This window comes from Dendrobates tinctorius, unplaced genomic scaffold, assembly GCF_039654945.1.
Source record: "Dendrobates tinctorius isolate UK_male_01 unplaced genomic scaffold, ASM3965494v1 ptg000035l, whole genome shotgun sequence".
In the NCBI taxonomy this organism is placed as follows: Eukaryota; Metazoa; Chordata; class Amphibia; order Anura; family Dendrobatidae; genus Dendrobates; species Dendrobates tinctorius.
Genome location: NW_027361703.1, coordinates 59,626,354 through 59,649,810, shown reverse-complemented (window position 1 = coordinate 59,649,810; position 23,457 = coordinate 59,626,354).

Genomic DNA, 23,457 nt, shown 5'->3' with positions numbered 1-23,457 from the left:
CCTTGTAGCGCCGCCTCCTAGCGCACAGCGGCGCCTGCGATCGGCGCACCCTATCTTTAGCATAGGGTGCGCCGGTCGTGCGCTAGTTGCGCTTTGACCTGCGCTGCGCACTTTTGACGGTGCGCCGTGCGCGCCAAAATCGAACTTTTCGGATTTTGGCGCGCACGGCGCACCGTCAAAAGTGCGCAGCGCAGGTCAAAGCGCAACTAGCGCACGGCCTGCGCACGATCTGCGCACCCTATGCTAAAGATAGGGTGCGCCGATCGCAGGCGCCGCTGTGCGCTAGGAGGCGGCGCTACAAGGAAGGGGCGGGCACGCCGGGCAGAGAGCCGGCTCGGGGGCGGAGCTACCCCCGGCCGTGCGTGCGCTTAAAAAGCGCTAATGTGAAACCGGCCTAAGTCATAGGACACAGAAACAGGCAAGACATAAGTGTTTATATACACAACATGGACCAACCACAGACAACAAAGTTAATTACATTAATATGCATAGGGTGTGTATCGCACTTGCATCGCAGACCATGTGAAATAAAAGACAAAAAGGAAAAAACATCAGAATTAAAGGATGAAAGACCATACAAAAGATAAAGAAAAATGAAATTAACAAACATAAAAAAGATAATTTCTGAAATTCATACTATGTGGATATTTGTTGTTTAATTTAAGAATCCAAAATGCTTCTTTCATAGTCAGGTGCTTACATCTGTTGCCTCCACGAATAGGGTTGTTCACTTTCTCAGTGCCAAAGAATGTGAAATTAGAAATGTCACCTTTGTGAATATTGGCAAAGTGTTGCGAAGCACCTGAATATGAGGCATTCCCATTTTTAATGTTAGAAAGGTGTTCTGCTATCCTTTTTTTTAGTGTTCATATGATTTGGAATATGCTTGGTGCAACAACTCCATTCCTGTCTATGAATGTTTAGTTGCTAGATTTGTATGCTGTTTATAAAGTTATAACAAAAAAAAACTCCCAGAGTCTCACACAGGGAGAGCATGTGGCTGTTTCATGTTTTCCTGTGTCTGTGCATGAGAGAAGCAGCCTGCTGTAGATGCTGCACAGATAGAGACACACAAATGATTTATTCATATTAAGCTTATCATATATTGTTCCTGTTTGTTCCTGACTAAAGAAGCTCTGTTGACACATGCTTGGAAAGTATCCTGAATATTCTGCTGCCAACAGTATGGTACATCCAATATATTTTAATTGACATTCCTGACAAAAAATGCAATACAGCACGTATTGGGTATTGCAATTAATGAAAGATTTAATTTCTTGAAGAAGACCAGAGCCTAATTGAAAGGATTTAGTTTTGTCCAAGGCGAACATGCAGACACTGCATTTACTGCCTGCACATTTGTGAAAGCCTACGGCTGTTAGCCTAGTGCCTGTATCACATCGTTGTATGATTAGACCAGGAGACAAAGAGTTACCGAGAGTGAGACCTCTCTGAGCCACATATCTATAGCCCTGGCTTGTAATATGACGTACAATGTCATCCTGATTGGTAAAGGGTAAATATTTCTTTATGATTGATTTTATTTCACTAAATTGAGCACTGTATGATGTGTAGAAAGTTAGAACCGAATCAGTCTTATGAGAGGAAGATGGTGTAGAAGCATTATATGACACTACAGACCTGCAGTGCGCAGGCGCCGGGAAAGGTTAGAGAGACCCAGCACCTCCGCACTGCTGGAATTTTCTCTGCCCTCAACAGGGCAGAGAAGTATGCCTGTGCAGGAGCACAATGCCGAGGAGTCATGAAGTAAGCAGAAGGGCGGCGGCGCTAGAAGATGGGAGGCGCCGGTTCCGGACATGCGACACCCATCGGACTGGACCGCCCCCCCAGGTGAGTATAATAAAACTTATTTTTCTTATCTTGCAGGTCGTTTCGGGGGCTTATCTACAACATTATAGAATGCTGTAGATACGCCCTGAAAGGCGGTGGCCATATCTTATAGCGGCCAAAACAGCTGACAGGTTCCCTTTAAATCTGGTTCTACCAATGATTGAAACAAATTCAGAGATGGGATTCTGGATTGTAATGGATACTAAGAACAATTTTTTGGAACAATTTTAATATCACTGTCTTGTTTAAGATTCCTACTAGAAGCAGAATCCTGTAAGGAAGAAAGAGTTAAAATCGCATTATGCTCCTGAAAGGAAAAAGCAGCAGAATCGATGGTTGGTGTACATGATATGCATGACGATGACATTTGCTCTTGTGTGTCTAGTTCAGAAAAAAAATGTCTTTTGACAGTATGTAGTCTTGTGAATTTATTCACATCCTTAATTGTTTGAAGTAGGTCAAAACTTTTTGTGGGTACGAAATTTAAACCTTTACTGAGAATGTCCAATTGTATCTGGGACAAAATTGTCGGGGTCAGAATCACCACTCTGGAAACTGTTGAGGATTGATGCAGCATTATCTCGTCTTGTTCCATGTGGGATATCGTCTCCATGATGCGTGTTCTGCTCCTCCGGCCCCCTCTCCTGCGTTTTTTGAAGTGAACATCATGGAGGTGCGTCCTTGATTTGTGGTGGAGGGAACATTTAGTAAAGAAGTATCCGTATCATAATCAGTGCTATTATAGTCAGAGGAGTAAAAATACAGTCATATGTAAAAGTTTGGGCACCCCTATTAATGTTAACCTTTTTTCTTTATAACAATTTTGGTTTTTGCAACAGCTATTTCAGTTTCATATATCTAATAACTGATGGACTCAGTTATATTTCTGGATTCAAATGAGGTTTATTGTACTAACAGAAAATGTGCAATCTGCATTTAAACAAAATTTGACAGGTGCAAAAGTATGGGCACCCTTATCATTTTCTTGATTTGAACACTCCTAACTACTTTTTACTGACTTCCTGAAGCACTAAATTGGTTTTGTAACCCCATTGAGCTTTGAACTTCATAGCCAGGTGTATCAAATCATGAGAAAAGGTATTTAAGGTGGCCACTTGCAAGTAGTTCTCCTATTTGATTCTCCTATGAAGAGTGGCATCATGGGCTCCTCAAAACAACTCTCAAATGATCTGAAAACAAAGATTATTCAACATAGCTTTTCAGGGGAAGGATACAAAAAGTTGTCTCAGAGATTTAACCTGTCAGTTTCCACTGTGAGGAACATAGTAAGGAAATGGAAGAACACAGGTACAGTTCTTGTTAAGCCCAGAAGTGGCAGGCCAAGAAAAATATCAGAAAGGCAGAAAAGAAGAATGGTGAGAACAGTCAAGGACAATCCACAGACCACCTCCAAAGACCTGCAGCATCATCTTGCTGCAGATGGTGTCACTGTGCATTGGTCAACAATACAGCGCACTTTGCACAAGGAGAAGCTGTATGGGAGAGTGATGCGAAAGAAGCCGTTTCTGCAAGCATGCCACAAACAGAGTCGCCTGAGGTATGCAAAAGCACATTTGGACAAGCTAGTTACATTTTGGAAGAAGGTCCTGTGGACTGATGAAACAAAGATTGAGTTGTTTGGTCATACAAAAAGACGTTATGCATGGAGGCTAAAAAACACAGCATTCCAAGAAAAACACTTGCTAACCACAGTAAAATTTGGTGGAGGTTCCATCATGCTTTGGTGCTGTGTGGCCAATGCCGGCACCGGGAATCTTGTTAAAGTTGAGGGTCACATGGATTCAACGCAGTATCAGCAGATTCTTGACAATAATGTGCAAGAATCAGTGACGAAGTTGAAGTTACGCAGGGGATGGATATTTCAGCAAGACAATGATCCAAAACACCGCTCCAAATCTACTCAGGCATTCATGCAGAAGAACAATTACAATGTTCTGGAATGGCCATCCCAGTCCCCAGACCTGAATATCATTGAACATCTGTGGGATGATTTGAAGCGGGCTGTCCATGTTCGGCGAACATCAAACTTAACTGAACTGGAATTGTTTTGTAAACAGGAATGGTCACAAATACCTTCATCAAGGATCCAGGAACTAATTAATAGCTACAGGAAGCGACTAGTGGCTGTTATTTTTGCAAAAGGAGGATCTACGAAATATTAATGTCACTTTTATGTTGAGGTGCCCATACTTTTGCACCGGTCAAATTTTGTTTAAATGCAGATTGCACATTTTCTGTTAGTACAATAAACCTCATTTGAATCCAGAAATATAACTGAGTCCATCAGTTATTAGATATATGAAACTGAAATAGCTGTTGCAAAAACCAAAATTGTTATAAAGAAAAAAGGTTAACATTAATAGGGGTGCCCAAACTTTAACATATGACTGTATAAAGATTTGCTGTGGTTGCAATTTGATTGAAATTTATAAGGTTTCAGAATGGATTTTGAACGATACTCCTGAATTGGGGTTTCACTCCATGTGTACACTTTATTATTTTTGTAGTCCATAGTATCTCTTGTTAACTTGGGTTTTTTATCTTCACAATGTTATCTTCCAGAATTTTAATATTATCAATGATCTTTTTTGATGATTTGTTGAAGTCCATAGTATTATTATATTTTGTCAAATCAGCATTCCTACCTTCTCAATATCAATTTTTGAATTTATAAGACGAGATTCCTTGTGAGATATAATAAGTTCCATTAATTTGAAAGATCACTATGACAAAATTTTATTCCATTGTATCAGAAAATCTTTTGAAAACGCATAAGTGGGTATTTTTTTGGTACATAAGCCACATGGGATCATTTTCCTTTCCAGGTATTTATTGAGGTTATGATCCCAGCATGTATGTTGCTCTTGACCAAGAAGTTTTTTGAGATTTTTAAATAAGTTTTTTCATGTCCACAGAGTCATCTACTTGTGCTGATTTAGCCATATGAGAGTCAAGTGAAGTAGCCATTTCACAATTGTGAAAAAGCTATGGTATATATAAAAACTTATGGTATACACAGGATTCAGTGTGATCGATACCCCGTATAAAAAAACTCAGGGAAAGGGGGGGATAAAAGTTGCATATATTTAATTATATATAGTCAATGCAAATGTATGGACATAACTCAGAGCTCACCGCTTCGAAAAAACAGAGGGGATGAGAGGAGGTCAGGGAGCTACACGTTGCTGTAATCCATCCAAATGAGGCTGAGTTCAAGAAACCAGAGGTGAGTGTCGATCTCCCTGGGAAGCACAGCCGTATTAGGAGAAGGAAGGAGAGTTATCCGGCACATTAAACTTGTGATGTAAAATCAAAAAACTTTATTTGGCATATCAAGCCATACTAAAAGACAAGAAAACCAGACACGCTTCAGGTGCGTTCGTAGCGCCCTTAGTCATAGGATACAGAAATAGGCAAGACATAAGCATATATATATTCACAACATGGACCAATCACTGTCAACAAAGTTAATTGCATTAATATGTATAGGGTATGCATCACACTTGCATTGCAGACCATGTGAAATAAATGACAAAAGGAAAAAACATCAGAATTAAAGGACAAAATACATACAAAAGATAAAGAAAAATAAAATTAATAAATATAACAAAGATCATTTCTGAAATTCATACCATGTGGATATTTGGTGTTTAATTTAAGAATCCAAAATGCTTCCCTCATAGTCAGGTGCTTACAGAAACATGTAGCTCCCTGACCTCCTCATCTCCTCTGTTCGTCTGAAATGGTGTGCTCCGTGTTATGTGCATACATTTGCATCGACTATTTATAATTAAACGTATGCAACTTTTATCCCCCCCTTTCTCTGAGTTTTTTATACAAGGTATCTATCGCACTGAATCCTGTGTATACCATAATACTACTAGTAGAATACCCTCAGCTTCACTCGCGGAAAATATGTTAAATTGTTGGTTATGGTAGCTAAAGTAAAATTTTCAGTGTCACCCTGAAATTGACATTTTCAGAATACTACAGTAAAAAATTTTTTCCACTTTAAATATTTATTATTTTGGCATTTTACTAATTTGTCGTAGCATTGATGTGAACAACAACTTTTTTAAAATTTCAACATTTTTATTAATTTTATATATTCAATACATATTATGTAGTATAAACTATTACAACTATTTTTTAAAGTATTTTTTTATCAAAAATGAAAAATTCTGCGCCTAACACAAACATATAAAACATTTATACCCAATTAACAACATAGTGCAACCTTTCCCCCTCCCTTCATTGTAATCTATAAGTAGTTCACAGACAAAAGAGTAAAATTGTTTACAGTTAAACAACTATCTTAGGCTACTTTCAGACTTGCGTTATGAGGTGCAACGCAGAGCCACCGCTAAGCTCTTCCCCAGCGACGCCTCCTCCAGTCAGCTCCTCCTATGGCGCAACGTACCCATCACTAAATATAGGGTACGCCGGTCGCATACAGCATCATGCACACATAGGAGGAGCTGACTGAAGGAGGCGTGGATGGGGGCGGAGCTTAGCAGCGGCCATGCGCTGCGCCTCATAATGCAAGTCTGAAAGTAGCCTTATTGTAGTGCTTTTTGACAAACAATGTTTCTGGTTTTACCTTCAGGTGCATATATGAAAATATTTTTGGGATTACCCACTCTAAAGCAAGCTACGTACAACTGTCCATGTGAAAAACATGGGCTCTCCAAATTGACCTCGTGCTTTGTTTATAGTCATAGCAAATGCAAGTCAGATTGGGAACTGCAGACTCTTAAAATTGAAGGGCATGTCACTTGGTAGCAAAGGAATACGTGGAATTAAAACATTTTTAGAGTGAGCTTATGCGGTGGCATTCCAGGAGGCTCCAAAGAATTCAGGAACTCCAATGGATACATTACGGCTTGTTCACTCTACAGCAGGGTTCCCCAACTCCAGTCCTCAAGGCCCAACAACAGGTCATGTTTTCAGGATTTCCTTTGTATTACACAGGTGAAGCAATTATCACCTGAGCAATACTAAGGAAATCCTGAAAACATGATCTGTTGGTGGGCCTTGAGGACTGGAGTTGGGGAACCCTGCTCTACAGGACTGAATCAAAGGACATGTATGTGGTTGCTAGACCAGGCAGCCTTCCCTGAATTATTAGATTTATGGAGCTGACACTATCATTTTTAGGCACTAGAATTGCATGTTCACAAAGCCACTGATGGTTGTTAAAATTGTTACAAATATCAGAGAAAACTTTGTCAATAAGTTCCATTACCAAACTTATACAGCTTGTACTTATGGTACATTGCATGTGGTATGTCCTGACAAAGGGGTCACCTGAACCCCGAAACGGGTACATTGCATGTGATATGTCCTGACAAAGGGGGTCACCTGAACCCCGAAACGCGTTGAATAAACCACATTGAATCTTCTTTACTTCTGGAATTCTTCTTGCGGCAGCGCGGTGATGATCCTTCTCTCCTACCAAGTATATGCCTTTATCAAGTCATTCACTCACCTGTGGATCTGCAGCAGCCGCCATTACTATATATGCAATAGAAAGAGTAACCAGCTCACCTGTCCCGGCTAGTGGTGGTGCGTGAAAGCTCGGATTTCCATGAAGCCACACATGAGATAATTTTCTCGTGGTACAGCCCACATAATTCAATTTGCAATCTGTGCACATAATCATATATACAACATTTTTTTGTATTGCAGTTAATGAACTGCCGAATTTTAAATTGCTGTACATTTTTGCTATCTGAAAAATACATTTTGTTTTGAATTGTTTTTAATTATTTCTTGTTTTTTGGTATGTGATTTTATCGTCATTATACACCATGTGTGTTGTAATTGTGATTGGTGGGTGGGAGTATATATTTCCCATGGTGTTTATCCTAAAGTAGCTTGAAAAAGAACGCATTGTTCGAAACGCGTTGCTTTGTCTTTCCGCCATATGGGGCATGTCCGTGTATCTCTGTTCTTATGCCTTGAATAAATTTTTGTATATTTGGAAGCTGGAAACTTTTTCTTTTTTGCCATTACTATATACTGTACCTTGTTTTCATCCTCCCAGGTGAGTAGTTCTCTTAGTTAATAAACCCTATGTAACATGAGATAAGACCCTATTGCCCTTTTGTGTTCCCCTTTCCCTATCTGAATAGCCATTACTGAAGATCTCATTTCACAAAAATCTTCCAGAAAGGAAATGAGACCAGTAGTTGAATCAGTAGTGAACCTGTCATTTCCAAGGCATAGTAGCTGGTGTGTAAATATTTCTGCAGTTATATTTCCCATGAAATGAGCTCGCATATTAGTAGTAAGAGTTTGCTTCAGAACATGCATCCACAGATAAGACAAGCATTCAGCTCATCCGCTGGTGTTGCTCCCTTAAGAACAGGTAATGTCTGGCAAACGTCACCTGCAAAAATTACAACAATTCCCCCCATTAAACGATCAGTTTCCCGCAGATCTTTCAAGGTGCGATCAAGGGCCTCGGCTGCTTTCTTGTGCGCCATGGTACATTCATCCCAAACAATTACTTTGAAAGTTTCAGCCTGCCTTATCCAATTCTTGTGAAGACGACATTCCCGTTGCTCTGATGTCTCCGCTGCCTTACATTTAGCCTGTCTCATCCATTTCTTTTCAAGCCGCAAGTCACGTTGATCAGTGGTCTCAGCTCTTTCAGACAAGTTTGCTTTTTTAGCTTTTGCATGAACTTGCACAATAGATGGTCGTTTTTTGGCCAAAATTTTAAAAAGCAATCCTTACTATTATGACCCTTTAGTATTCAATTGACACTAAGAGATGTAATGGGATGAATAGAAATGTAGAGCAGCCCTCACACTGTATTACGATAACCTGAAGGAGCTCACATCTCAGTAATGAAAACCGCCTCACAGACAGACTTGTCTAGTTGCCCATAGCAATGAATCAGAGCTCAGCTTTAACTTTACCTCAGCAGCTTCTGTGATGAAAGCTCCCTGTATAGTAAGCAATAATGACAATCTTACTATGAGGCATTTTTTGCCTGACCAATATTGCTGCTCAGTAATGTTTGTCCGTTTGCGTAGGGTGTATCCATCTGAGTGTGTTTGCATGCATGTGTGTGGTGTGCATGTGGTATTTATGGGGTTGTGTGATATTTGTGGGGTGGTATTTGTGTTAATCATAGAATCATAGAATCGTAGAGTTGGAAGGGACCTCCTGGGCCATCTGGTCCAACCCCCTGCTCAAAGCAGGATTCAGTAAATCATCCCAGACAGAGGTCTGTCCAGCCTGTTTGAAGACTTCCATGGAAGAACTCGCCACCTCTCATGGCAGCCTGTTCCACTCATTGATAACCCTAACTGTCAAAAAGTTTTTTCTAATATCTAATCTGTCTCCTCCCTTTCAGTTTCATCCCATTGCTTCTAGTCTTTCCTTGTGCAAATGAGAATAAAGTTGATCCTTCTACAATGTGACAGCCCTTTAAATATTTGTAGACAGCTATTAAGTCTCCTCTCAGTCTTCTCTTTTGCAAACTAAACATTCCCAAATCCTGCAACCTTTCCTCATAAGACAGGGTTTGCAGACCGGTCACCATTCTGGTCGCTCTTTTCTGAACTTGCACAACTTGTGTTGTGTGTGTCTAGAGTGTTCTGGTGTTTGTGTGGTGTGTTGTGGCATTTGTGTGGTGTTGTGCTTGTGGGTTGGTGTATGTGTGCTGTCTGGGTGATGTTTGTATGGTGTTTGTGAAATGTTTGTGTTGTGTGTGGTGGTGTGGCCCCTTTAGCAGTGACTCTTTGGTGCCGTCACTATAATCCATCCCTGTTAGTCACAACTGTTGTTTACTCTCAGCACTTTTACTTTCACCTTCACAATTCTCCATTATATGTATAGGGCCTAACTTCAGGGGCCCCAATCTCATGATGGGGGATGCTAGCGAGATTTATCATGCGCAGCATTCTGCTCCAGTGGGTGGAGAGGGGGCATGCCAAATTTCACCCAAATCAGGCAAGAACTGTGGATTTTTATAGAGTGGGCTACTACAGATTTCACCTTTCCCCATTATACAGTGGGGCAAAAAAGTATTTAGTCAGTCAGCAATAGTGCAAGTTCCACCACTTAAAAAGATGAGAGGCGTCTGTAATTTACATCATAGGTAGACCTCAACTATGGGAGACAAACTGAGAAAAAAAAATCCAGAAAATCACATTATCTGTTTTTTTTTTCATTTTATTTGCATATTATGGTGGAAAATAAGTATTTGGTCAGAAACAAGCAATCAAGATTTCTGGCTCTCACAGACCTGTAACTTCTTCTTTAAGAGTCTCCTCTTTCCTCCACTCATTACCTGTAGTAATGGCACCTGTTTAAACTTGTTATCAGTATAAAAAGACACCTGTGCACACCCTCAAACAGTCTGACTCCAAACTCCACTATGGTGAAGACCAAAGAGCTGTCAAAGGACACCAGAAACAAAATTGTAGCCCTGCACCAGGCTGGGAAGACTGAATCTGCAATAGCCAACCAGCTTGGAGTGAAGAAATCAACTGTGGGAGCAATAATTAGAAAATGGAAGACATACAAGACCACTGATAATCTCCCTCGATCTGGTGCTCCACGCAAAATCCCACCCCGTGGGGTCAGAATGATCACAAGAACGGTGAGCAAAAATCCCAAAACCACGCGGGGGGGACCTAGTGAATGAACTGCAGAGAGCTGGGACCAATGTAACAAGGCCTACCATAAGTAACACACTACGCCACCATGGACTCAGATCCTGCAGTGCCAGACGTGTCCCACTGCTTAAGCCTGTACATGTCCGGGCCCGTCTGAAGTTTGCTAGAGAGCATTTGGATGATCCAGAGGAGTTTTGGGAGAATGTCCTATGGTCTGATGAAACCAAACTGGAACTGTTTGGTAGAAACACAACTTGTCGTCCATCAAACACCATACCTACTGTAAAGCATGGTGGTGGAAACATCATGCTTTGGGGCTGTTTCTCTGCAAAGGGGCCAGGACGACTGATCCGGGTACATGAAAGAATGAATGGGGCCATGTATCGTGAGATTTTGAGTGCAAACCTCCTTCCATCAGCAAGGGCATTGAATATGAAACGTGGCTGGGTCTTTCAACATGACAATGATCCAAAGCACACCGCCAGGGCAACAAAGGAGTGGCTTCGTAAGAAGCATTTCAAGGTCCTGGAGTGGCCTAGCCAGTCTCCAGATCTCAACCCTATAGAAAACCTTTGGAGGGAGTTGAAAGTCCGTGTTGCCAAGCGAAAAGCCAAAAACATCACTGCTCTAGAGGAGATCTGCATGGAGGAATGGGCCAACATACCAACAACAGTGTGTGGCAACCTTGTGAAGACTTACAGAAAACGTTTGACCTCTGTCATTGCCAACAAAGGATATATCACAAAGTATTGAGATGAAATTTTGTTTCTGACCAAATACTTATTTTCCACCATAATATGCAAATAAAATGAAAAAAAAACAGACAATGTGATTTTCTGGATTTTTTTTTCTCAGTTTGTCTCCCATAGTTGAGGTCTACCTATGATGTAAATTACAGACGCCGCTCATCTTTTTAAGTGGTGGAACTTGCACTATTGCTGACTGACTAAATACTTTTTTGCCCCACTGTATGTATAGGGTCTAACTTCAGGGGGCCCCAATCTCATGATGGGGGGATGCTAGCGAGATGTAACATGTGCAGTATTCTGCTCCTGTTGGTGGAGAGGGGGCATGCCAAATTTCACCCAAATCGGGCGTGAACTGTGGATTTGTGTAGAGCGGGCTACTACAGATTTTTAGTTTTATATATACTGTAATGGTAATGTAAAATATGATGTAAGATTCCCTGGATTATCACATTGCAGAATCTTCTATTTACACACTGAACTATGTTATGTCAGTGTAGGGGCTTGACCCCCCCTTCCTTTCCTTAGCTTGTTACACATTGCAGCCACCGCCTGCAGCTTCACAGCTTGTAACACTACACTCAATCCTTCCTGCTCTTCCCCCCCTCCCTTCTGAAAGGAATTTTCTTTGTCTGAGCCATGTGCATGGATAAGTGTGGAAAACATTAAAGAGGCCATATGTCGGACCCAATCAGGGACAGGAATATGAAAATTACATTTCTGCGACGTGCACTGACTCAGCTTCCTGGCCCAAATGGATTTCTCCTGAATGGTGTGAAATAACTAGTTAAAGCTTGCTCTTGAATTAATGCCAGCGAGAAGCTGGAAAAGATATTACTATGTGCGTGTCTCTAGGAGGTACCCTCTGCGAGATATGGTTATTCTAAGTTTCAGAACCAGATTCTAACTGTAAGAGCAGGGGGAGGACCATCACCAGACAGCCCCTTTGGTGATGTCACAAGCCCAGACTTAAAAGTCTGCAACTGAGCCCCCAATAGGTAGTTGCTGCTTGCGAACTGTGCCACAAGACTTCATCCATGAACTATGATGTCTGGCTCCACCCCCAGCATGGTTCTGCCTGAAATGATCTAAGCAATATGTAAGTTATCTCTGCTTTTAAATCCCTTTTATTTGCAATCGTATGGTACATACTTTTATTTTCCCATATCGTAAAACCTTTTTATCTTCTGCAAACATTGCCCATCTTTTGGGAATAAAGTATAAAATTTTTTAGTCCTGCCTCCTTGCTCTGTGACAAATTCTTCCGTGCCTATAAGCTAATTATGCTACTGATTTGGGTTTGCTTTGAACCCCTCTATTAATTTTAAATGTTAATATGAGAAATCTGAAGCTGGTGGCAGTGAAGTGTGTTCTGGCTAGGTGGGTAGCGCTGGCAGTGATCTGAGCAGGCTTTATAAGCTGATTGTGTGGATGCGGCCAAAGGATTTATAACTCCCTCACTGCAAGTGGGCCTAATAGCCATTGCACAACAAGTAGCTCATCCAGCGACTAATTATCCTAGGTGTAGTTCCCTGACTGACCTGAGGGTAAAGGGGGCGCCGGTGAGCTGCAAGTTCCAAAGTGGAACTGGAAAGTGGGATATACATAAATCCCGATATTGTGGCAGTGGTGGGATAATTAAAATAAACCCCCCCACGTTAAATTGTTAGGGCAAGACTAGCTTGCTGTTTTTATCACATGGTGCCAGCAGTGGGACAACTAAGATAAGCCCCCCTGTGCCTACGATAGCCATGGGCGGCCAAAGGTCCGGCCGTGACATATATAGATAGCTTTTTTACAATTGTGAGATGACTACTTCACTTTACTCTCATATGGCTAAATTAGCGCAAGTTTTCAAAGAACCTGATATTGAAAATGATGACTCTGGACAAGAAAAATGTATTTAAAAATCTCAAAAAACTTCTTGGTCAAGAGCAACGTACATGATGGGATCATAATACCCCCAAGAAATACCTGGAAAGGGAAATGATACCACATGACTTACGTATGAAAAAAATGCCCACTTATGTGTTTTCAGAAGATTTTCTGATACAATGGAATAACATTTTGTCACAGTGCTCTTTCAAATTAATGGAACTTATTATATCTCACAAGGAATCTTGTCTTATGAATTTAAAAATTGATATTGAGAAGGTGAATGCTGATTTGAAAAAATATAATAATACTACGGACTTCAATAATTCATCAAAAAATATCATGAATAATATTAAAATTCTGGAAGATAACACTGTGAAGATAAAAAAACCCCAAGTTAACAAGACATACTATGGACTACAAAAATAATAAAGTGTACACATGTAGTAAAACCCTAATTCAGGAGTATCGTTCACAATCCATTCTGAAACCTTATAAAATTCAATCAAATTGCAATCAAAGCAAATCTGTATATTTTTCCTCGTCTGACTAAAGCAGCACTGATTATGATACATATACTTCTTTACTAAATGTTCCCTCCACCACAAATCAAGGACGCACCTCCTTGATGTTCACTTCGAAAAACACAGGAGATGCAGGAGAGGGGGCAGGAGGAGCAGAACACACATCATGGAGATGATATCCCACAAGGAACAAGAGGAGATAATGCTGCATCAATCCTCAACAGTTTCCAGTGTGGGGATTCTGACCCCGACAATTTTGTCCCAGATACAATTTGACATTCTCAATAACAGTTTACATTTCGTACCCACAAAAAGGTTTGACCTATGTCCAACAATTAAGGATGTGCATAAATTCACAAGACTACATACTGTCAAAAGACATTTTTTTCTGAACTAGACACACAAGAGCAAATGTCATCATCATCCATATTATCTACACCAACCATTGATTCTGCTGCTTTATCCTTTCAGGAGCATAATGCGATTTTAACTCTTTCTTCCTTACAGGATTCTGCCTCCAGTAGGAACCTTATGAAAGACAGCGATATTAAAATTGTTCCACAAAATTCTTCTTACTATCCATTACAATCCAGAGTCGGATCTCTGGATTTGTTTCAATCATTGGTAGAATGAGATTTAAGATTATTATATGAACGTACTAATGTTTCTGACCAGCATAGTAATTTAAGCAACACAGAATATAAAGCTACTAGCTGAAGAGCCCGGCATTGCCTGGGCATAGTAACCAACTGTGGTTAGTTATAACAAATTATAATGATTATATTGCACATAAAAACATTTCACATCATATATTCAACACTACAGATTTGCAACACAAAGTAACTAAACGATTACCCAAGTATCCTCTCTTGTGTGATACTTTCTGCTGAGCTGTGTATCTAATCCTATCGTGTGTTACTGACTGCTCAGCCATGTATCTAATCCTATCCTGTGTGATACTGACTGCTGAGCAGTGTATCTAATCCTATCCTGTGTGATACTGTCTGCTTAGCTGTGTTTCTAATCCCATTCTGTGTGATACTGACTGCTGATCGGTGTATCTAATAAACGATAACACCGTAGAAATGATAAGAATAATAGGCCTCAGTTACAACTGTCGACAAAGAAAACTGTTGCTGATCGCAACCAATCACAGCTCATTTCTCATCTTTTAAACAGCTCTGGGACAGCGTGGCGAGTTTTGAGTGGCGACTTTTATGTGGCGAGGTTGGTGTATGTGTGGTGAAATGTGTGCTGAGGGTGGTATATGTGTTGAAGCACGTGGTAGTGTGTGGCACATTTTGTGTGTGTGTTCATATCCCAGTGTGTGGTGAGTATCCCATGTCAGGGCCCCACCTTAGCAACTGTACGGTATATACTCTTTGGCGCCATCGCTCTCATTCTTTAAGTCCCCCTTGTTCACATCTGGCAGCTGTTAAATTGCCTCCAACACTTTTCCTTTCACTTTTTCCCCATTATGTAGATGGGGGCAAAATTGTTTTGTGAATTGGAACGCGCAGGGTTAAAATTTTGCCTCACAACATAGCCTATGACGCTCTCGGGGTCCAGACGTGTGACTGTGCAAAATTTTGTGGCTGTAGCTACGACGGTGGGGATGCCAATACCTACACTGTGTGCAGAATGATTAGGCAAAGGAGTATTTTGATCACATCATCCTTTTTATACATGTTGTCCTACTGCAAGCTGTATAGGCTTGAAAGCCAACTGCCAATTATGTAAATCAGGTGATTTGCATCTCTGTAATGAGGAGGGGTGTGGTCTAATGACATCAACACTCTATATAAGGTGTGCTTAATTATTAGGCAACTTCCTTTCCTTTGGCAAAATGGGTCAGATGAAAGATTTGACAGACTCTGAAAAGTCAAAAATTGTGTCTTGCAGAAGGATGCAGCAGTCTTGAAATTGCCAAACTTTTGAAGCGTGATCACTGAACAATCAAGCGTTTCATTGCAAATATCCAACAGGGTCGCAAGAAGCGTGTTGATAAAAAAAGGCGCAAAATAACTGCCCATGATTTGAGGAAAATCAAGCGTCAAGCTGCCAAGATGCCATTTGCCACCAGTTTTGCCATATTTCAGAGCTGCAACGTTACTGGAGTATCAAAAAGCACAAGGTGAGCCATACTCAGGGACATTGCCAAGGTAAGGAAGGCTGAAAAATAACCACCTTTGAACAAGAAACATAAGATAAAACGTCAAGACTGGGTCAAGAAATATCTTAAGACTGATTTTTCTAAGGTTTTATGGACTGATGAAATGAGAGTGACTCTTGATGGGCCAGATGGATGGGCCCGAGGCTGGATCAGTAAAAGGCAGAGAGCTCCACTCCGACGCCAGCAAGGTGGAGGTGGGGTACTAGTATGGGCTGGTATCATCAAAGATGAACTTGTGGGACCTTTTTGGGTTGAGGATGGAGTGAAGCTCAACTCCCAGACCTACTGCCAGTTTCTGGAAGACACCTTCTTCAAGCAGTGGTACAGGAAGAAGTCAGTATCGTTCAAGAAAAACATGATTTTCATGCAGGACAATGCTCCATCACATGCAGCCAAATACTCCACAGCGTGGCTGGCCAGTAAAGGTCTAAAAGAAGAAAAAATAATGACATGGCCCCCTTGTTCACCTGATCTGAACCCCATAGAGAACCTGTGGTCCCTCATAAAATGTGAGATCAACAAGGAGGGAAAACAGTACACCTCTTGGAGCATTGTCTGAGAGGCTATGGTGGCTGCTGCATGCACTGTTGATCGTAAACAGATCAAGCAACTGACAGAATCTATGGATGGAAGGCTTTTGAGTGTCATCGTAAAGAAAGGTGGCTATATTGGTTACTAATTTTTTTTTGAATGTCAGAAATGTTTATTTCTAAATTTTGTGTTATATTGGTTTACCTGGTGAAAATAAACAAGTGAGATGGGTATATATTTGACTTTTATTAAGTTGCCTAATAATTCTGCACAGTAATAGTTACCTGAAAAAAACAGATATCCTCCTAAGATAGCCAAATCTAAAAAACCCTACTCCAACTTCCAAAAATATTAAGCATTGATATTTATGAGTCTTTTGGGTTGATTGAGAACATAGTTGTTGTTCAATAATAAAGAGAATCCTCTCAAATACAGCTTGCCTAATAATTTTGCAAGCAGTGTACACTTTTTCCCCATTATGTAGATAGGTGTAAAATTGTTTGGTGAACTGGAACGCGCAGGGTTAAAATTTCACCTCACAACATAGCCTATGACGCTCTCTGGGTCCAGATGTGTGACTGTGCCAAATTTTGTGGCTGTAGCTGCGACGGTGCGGATGCCAATCCCGGACATACACACAGACAAACATACATACCCATCCACATTGAGCTTTATATATTAGATTAATGATTTGAGAAATAATTCCAACCTTGTAGTGAGAAAGTCTGACAGCCTGTGGTTCTTGATACTTCACTTTACATGAAATCAGTATATACCATCCTTGATAATCAATCCACTTACAAACCCCTGCTGTCAGACCCCACCCTGCCATACAAGCTCATGTTGTCCAGCATTGCAGATGAAGGCTTCAGTTCAGGTTTATTTAACAATAAAATTCATTCTTGGCTCCTCAACGATCATCCTATTGTTCCCATTTTCCATGGTCTCCCAAAAACACAAGTTCACTTTTCCTCCTCCCCTTCGTCCCATCATTTCCAGCATTGGATACCTCAATGAAAATTTAAGTCTATGCATTAATGAACATCTACATCCTCTTTTAACCAGAATTCCAGGATATTTGAAAGACACTTCTTCGGTCCTATATGTATTTGATAAATTTTTTCTGGGAAAAACATTTTAGGTTTATTGCTTGTGATGGCATTAATTTGTATTCCACAAGAAGAATGAATACAACCCCAAGAAAAACATCCCAACCATGAAGCATGGTGAGAGAAACATCAAACTTTGGGGGTGTGTATTCTAGAATACAAGACAGGACAGACACTGGTGCTGGTTCAGACCGAGCTTATTCTAGAACTGTAGATAGGATGGACACTGGAACTCAAGTCACTGGCAGTTCAAGATTTGGAATCACGGGTAATTATAAGTAACCTGGATGTTCAGATTCAACAGGATTATGCTTGGAGGAAACTTGATGTTTGGACCTGATGCACTCAAGGGTAAGTTCTGATTTCAGGCAGGACAAGTTTGGTAATAGGTCCAGGTTCAGACAGGTCGGGTTCAACAATAGGTTCAGGTTCGGATAGGACATTACAGGGTTCAGGGTCACACAGGATGGTTCATGGTTCAGGATCAGATTCAAGTAGGATGGGTTCAATAACAGGTTCAGGAAAAGGTTTAAGCACCTGACAACAAACTAGCGGGTACAAACTCAAACTAAACACTAAAGGGGAGGATGCCCTAATTGCTAGATGCCTCCCATCTATTGGCTGGGGGCTAAGTCAGAGTGTGAGCGCTGTCCCTTTAAAAAGTGGGAGCACGCATATAGGATACCTGCATGCCATGTGCAGGCCCTGGGAGCAGGAAGCCTTGGCAAGACAGGAACATGCCATTGAGTGGCCGTGGTGGTGAGTGTATTGGTGTCTCTGTCAGGAGGAGGGAAGGGGCCATGCAGAGAAGCCAGCATTGGCATTACATAATGTCTGTATACTCTTTTGCTTCCTCAACTGGCCAGGAGCTGTGGTATGTGCAGACCATGTCCCAGCATGGTCAGACACTGCCATTACACAGTACATTGATTTAAAATGTACTTTGTTCATAGGAAAACTCCTTTCTCCTTTAATGTCATTTGGTTGCAACATCACAAATCTTTATTGAATGACATCAGATAAATTCCCACATAACCAGATCATTCAAAAACTGTACCACAATGACTTCTGTATCTGTAATGTGCATATATTTAATCACTTGGAAAATTCAGAGTGCTAACAAACATGATGGCAAAATAATTGCATTTTGCAAATTTTCTGAAAGATAGCCTTTCTAAAGTGATCACAGAGCAGGCTGATGAAGTCATTCTCACTCTACTTTAAAATGATGTTAATTGGCAACCAGGTCATATTTGGCAATTTATTTGAAAGTTTCTAGTAAATGTCCATTTTTACCATCTGTGCTTAGATCTTCAATCAAGCATTTGGCTATAATTGCAGTCCATTCTTTCCACATTGTAAATGCACTTGCTCTTGCAATATTATTTCATGTAATATTTAATTATACTTTAAATCAATAAGCGAATAAGAGTGCATCAGTGCACCATTGGCATTACTTATGCTTTGCTACACCGTCACACCCTCCTATTTGCATAATAAATCAGGTAATTTGCATTAATTGACTTGTCTCTAAAGCCCCCATGACACACAGCGATCTCGCTAATGAAATCGCTGCTGAGTCACAAGTTTTGTGATGCAACAGCGATCTCACCAGCGAGATCGCTGTGTGTGACACTTATCAGCGACCGGCCCCCCTGCCGAGTATCGCTGATCGTGCTCGAATGGCCTGGACCTTTTTTTGATCGTTGGTCTCCCGCTGGCCAGCACGCATCGCTGTGTGTGGCAGGCAGGAGACCAGCGATCAGCGAGCTGGAGCCTGGTAACCAAGGTAAACATCGGGTTTCTAAGCGACACATGTCACTTAGTTACCCGCTGTGCATGTTAGAAACCAGCGTGCTGGTGCAGGGAGCCGCGTAGCGCTTAGAAACCCGATGTTTACCTTGGTTACCAGCTCCCTGCACCAGCGCACCTGTTTCTAATGTACACATCGGGTTTCTAAGCGCCGTGTGTCGCTGGTGCTGATCGCTGGTGAAGCTGCCTGTTTGGCAACTCACTAGAGATCATGTAGCGACTCACCAGCGATCCTGACAAAGTCATATCATTGTCGGGATCGCTGGTGCATCGTTATGTGTGACGGGGCCCTTAGACCCACAGTGAATGTTGTGTCTGCTGTCTGTGCCTGTACACTGATACTGGATGATCACAGTGGTGTGCTCGTGCAAGTGCGCATACAATGGCTGTGAGGGTGCTCTGGTGTCTGGAACCTTGTATGAGACATTAGGTTGCTCCTTCAACCATTGTGTGCATGCCCACACTGAGACTTTAAGTATGCCGCTGCGATCTTCTAGTGTCACTGTGCACATGCAGCATGGAGACTCAGCATTGGGTCTGGGCGTTAGATACAAGACACTCAATTTAAGGCACCGGCTTTATTATGCAAATAAGAAGGGCATGATGATGGATCGAGGCATAAGCCACCCAAAGGGTGCACTAATGTGCCCTCATTTGCATTTTAATAAAAGTTATTTTTACTTATATATTACTTTAATCCATTCATGCCTAGTATAATTCATATAGGGGAGAGGTGCCCTATAAAAGTATTTTTAAACAGTTGAGAAAAAATATGCAATCTGTCTAACGTGCATAGTTGACACAAAAGACAGAAGAATAAGAAATGGCTGCCTAACCTTTCAACAAAACAATTTTCTGAGCAAAAAAGAAACAAAACTAAAACCTACAGTATAGACTCGTCAGAACAAAAAATTCACCAAACAATTGAACGGATATCGGCACACATGCACATGCTGGTAACAGACTAGAGAATAATAGAATCACTCGAGTTAGCAAGCAATAGTGTAAAATGTTATGTGGCAGCATTCATATGCTGTCTATAATTTTCATAAACTGAGTCGAATGTTTAAACATTTCGCTCCAAGAGAAATCGCCTCCAAAACATTACCCATGCTACACCACTACGGACCACTCAGAATGATTGTTGACCTGGATCACATCTGATTGTTTCATAGCCAGCTAGCCAGAGCGGTTGTCTCATGTCTGTTAAACTTGTCCTGTAAAATTCTGTGTACAGACAATGGTATAGAAATATTAGTGCATGACTCTAATGTTGAGTGGGTGCATATGAATTGCATTTTAGATATGTTGAGCATTTACAACTTTGTGTATAAGTATATGGGGCATCACACCATTGGTTACCACCTAAATATTACATTATTATATGGCTATGAGCTCATACATTTTTGTATGTTGATAGATCTGTGTTTCCCCCATTTTCTTCACTACATTTTACCTTTATTGACACTCACTTCAAATCTTCCATTTTGGTTAGTTTAGTACAGATTAATTAAAGAACTGGCATGTCAATTGACTAACAAAATAGCTATGTCTGCCAAATGCAAGAGCTAACATAGTGTTACCCAATGCACTATATTTAAGGTACATTGCTACTTCATGACAATCAATATTGCAGATTTAATGAATTCCTATTTAAAATTTAGTTGGGCTTTAAATGTGTAATGTTACTAGGCTGGAGCTCCCTTCTACTTGGTAGGCGTAAATTCAGCAGAATTCATACATTTGAGTAATAGTAAGATATTTTTTCTTCCCAAAAATATCCTATAATAAAATGATAAAATAGAGGCTGCATAAAATATTTATAGAAGTAACCATGGAATAAACGGATACTTGATTGTGCTCATATCCTTAAGACATACAACATATCAGCCTTGAGAAAATGTCATGAGTCGACATTTCAAATAATAAATTTAATTTAGCGTGCTATTCTCATAGCATTTTATTTGATTTACATGAACAGGCTTTATGAATATTGATGACTATGGAAACTAGACATATTTAATATCAAATACATTTCTAATAGCCACTGTCGTCTACTGGGTATTTTAAATATTAGATTATAACTTCTGTACGTAATTCCCGTCTACAATTCACACATAATAGAAAAGAAAATGCATAAATTATGCTGTAGCTTAAATTAGAAAATGTATTTACAGTACTATATTTACTTTTATAATGTGAATGCATTTAATGAATGTTTTTTTTAGATACTGATCTCAACCTTTATTAGCTGTGCTACTGTGGTTTCCATGGCTTTCTATTATATGTTACTGAGAGCATCAGCTACATCCACCTTGTGCATATTTCCCAGACTACTGTGGAGCTCTTTTTCTCAATATCAATCAGTGTGTTAATAGTGTATAACAATTTTTGGGATTTGTGCAATTATGTTGGAGCTTTTGGAAAACCTTTGGCTGTAATGAATTATAATTGATCTCTGGTAGTGATCTATTCATATCCACTATGAATATGCATGGTTGAGTGGGTAGAGACAGCTAACTATATACTGTATATGTATAGTCTCATGCCTTTACATCTCGTTTACCAGATTCAACTCTTTGGGAAGTAGCAAAATGATCTCCAAATGTTTTATTTTACAGCAGAACATTTTGTGTTCAGAAAATGAACTTTTAAATGCAATGAACACCTTTGTCATGGGTAAAATTGCTTTTACATAGCTAAGTAGTTATTAATATTGAAGAAATTGGAATTCAGAAGTTTGCTCTAATTTGACCAAGAAATTTGATTAGCATCTAAGTCATTTGGTGCAAATCAAATGTTCTTTATAGTGATGAGCGAGCACTAAAATGCTTGAGTGCTAGCTAGTTATTTGAATCAAGCAGGTCAGACGCCATAATTTGCTTGAGTCTAGCAACAAGTATAATGGAAGTCAATGGGAAACAAGTATTTTTAAAGCAGACCCTCTGAAGAAGTCTGGAGGTGCAGGAAAATTGCTGAAATGGATTGAAACAGCACTCAAGGAGAATGAGATCAGCATGGGGTAGATACCTGGATGCATTTCTCACCCCCAGGTCGCTGCTGAGAACAGCAGAGTATTCAGAGTGTTAGAATATCACTCCAATTTTATGGTGTGACAATAAAACATCCAAAACTGATGACAAAATGGATTTTACAGGAAAAATGTTAGGAAACATTATTTCCTGTATAAAGACTAAATTAAAAAGAGAAAAAAATCAAACTACCTCCTCCACCTCTTATGTTTTGCTCACACCAGGGCCGGCAATAGGGGCAGGCAGACTAGGCAGCTGCCTAGGGTCCCCGGTCCTTCAGGGGCCCAAAGCCAGTGACCACTATTGGGCCCCTGAGTAAGAGAGGCCCGGCGCTGCCCCCTGCCCTCCATCGCGCATTCAACTTATCGGCATCATAGACGCCAATACAGTTGAAAGCAGTGATAGAGGAGAGAGAGTAATGTGATACTACATCTCCCATCTCTCCCCCTCTGACTCTGAGTCAGCAGCGTGTGTTAGCAGTGGAGCTGATCAGACGCTGCTGAGACACGCTGCAGAAGCCAGAACAATGGGGAACGAGGTATAGGTAAGTATTGTGTGTGTGCATTATAGTGTGTATGTCAAGCTACTGCAGTGCAGTATAGTGCAACCTCCACCAGGGGGTGCTGGTGAGGGAAGAGAGGTTGCACACACAGCTTAGCAACACTGAGCAGCAGCACAAGCGCCACCAGGTGGTGAAAGAGTGGTCAGACAAGCCAAGTCAGAAACAGTCAGGAGCAGAAGTACCAGAGGTCACAGCAGTACACGTGGTCAGAAACAAGTCAGCAATGGTTGGAAGCAGATAAGACAAAGACAGAAGACAGAAGCAGGTCTGAATGCAAGCCAAGTCAAAACCAGGGAGTCAACAAACTTACAGGGAAACACTGAGCCAGGACAGACAGAGGGAATAAACAGACACGGGGCAAGTCAGGGATCACAGCAGGGCAAATAAGGATATACCAGAGTCAGATACACAAGCCAAAGGCAGAACTATAGCTGACACCATCTGCAGGATGCAGCAGAGTTAAATAGCAAACCTGAGACCAAACTGAGGCTGAGAAAAGTTAACCCCTGAAATGACAGGGAACATGGAAAGACAGGACTCAAAATCCGGTCTGGATCATGACAGTGTGTGTGTGTGTGTCTGCCTCAT